The sequence below is a fragment of the Palaemon carinicauda genome, chromosome 5, assembly GCF_036898095.1.
Source record: "Palaemon carinicauda isolate YSFRI2023 chromosome 5, ASM3689809v2, whole genome shotgun sequence".
Classification (NCBI taxonomy): Eukaryota; Metazoa; Arthropoda; class Malacostraca; order Decapoda; family Palaemonidae; genus Palaemon; species Palaemon carinicauda.
In genome coordinates, this window is record NC_090729.1 from 79762271 (window position 1) to 79763600 (window position 1330).

Below are 1330 nucleotides of genomic sequence, written 5' to 3' on the forward strand. Positions count from 1 at the left end.
TTTGCTCTTGTGCCGGCGAGCTGTTAAACTGTAACTGAGAAACTCTCGAGAATGCAACTGAATTTTATTTGGTCGGAGCTTGAATATTTATACAAGCTGTTCCAATCAAGAACGGAACAAAAATTCAAATACAACGGTGCAGGAAAATACAAGAATGAGCAAGTTATCAGTGAGAGCGAAGAGCGATATCGACAATATAAGAGAAATAAGAAATACCATCACAGTGTACGAGGGTGTGTGATACACGTGCGGTACATGCCCCCCCCCCCTTAGGAAAAAGAAAAAAAAAACTTACATGTGAAATAGGTTGCCCTGCTCCTGAGAGACGTAATGTAAGCGGGTCATCTTGCAGGAGATATGCAGGTTTTAGGCAATAAATGGAGACCCAGTCTTCTTTGCCACATATGTTGGGAGGAATGCTTTCAGTGTACATTGGATCACAAGGAAAGGGCAGTATGTGTTTCTTAATTGGGGGCTTGTAAGTCTGACAGCATGGAGTAAATTTTCCCACAATGTGACGTAGTCGCTGAAGATTGTCGGAGGTGGTTGCAGATGGAAAAATTCGGCAGGGACGACCCACAGGTCACCATACACCATTTTAGCTGCCGAGACATCCAGGGCGTCTTTAGGGGTAGTCCTTAGTCCCAGGAGGACCCAGGGAAGCTGGGTTAATGAGTTGGAGTCCTTGCAGAAAGACAACTAAGCTGCTTTGAGGGTAGAGTGAAAACGTTCAATCATACCATTGGCAGCAGGGTTGTATGCGGTTGTCTGATGAAGGGTGATACGCAGGAGATTTGCTAATAATTGAGAGGTGAAAGTGGTACCCCTGTCGGAAGTAATATGCTCAGGGATACCAAATCTCAATATCCATCCTGAGAATAAGGCAGATGTACACGAGGTGGACGTTGCAGTTTACATGGGAACGGCTTCAAGCCGGCGAGTAGAGCAGTCGATGACGGTAAACAGGTAACGATAGCCTTTTGATGTGGGTAGGGGACCTAAAACATTGATGTGAATGTGGGCAAAACACCGCTGAGGTTGATGAAAGGTGCCCACTCCTGAATTCGAGTGTTGATGTACTTTTGAGGTTTGGCATGAAGTACAGGCGTGAACCCAACCCTTGGCATCCCTAGTAATGCCATGCCAAATTAACTTTGTCTTCAGTAGCTGTGCAGTAGAACGGCATGAAAGATGTGAAAGGACGTGAATGAAATCAAACATCTGTCGGCGGATGGGAGAAGGTATCCAGGGTTTAGGTCTACCAGTATTGACGTCAGAGGAGGGTGATGGAGTCGTCAAGAGGGGGGCATAACAAATGGATGGATGTTAG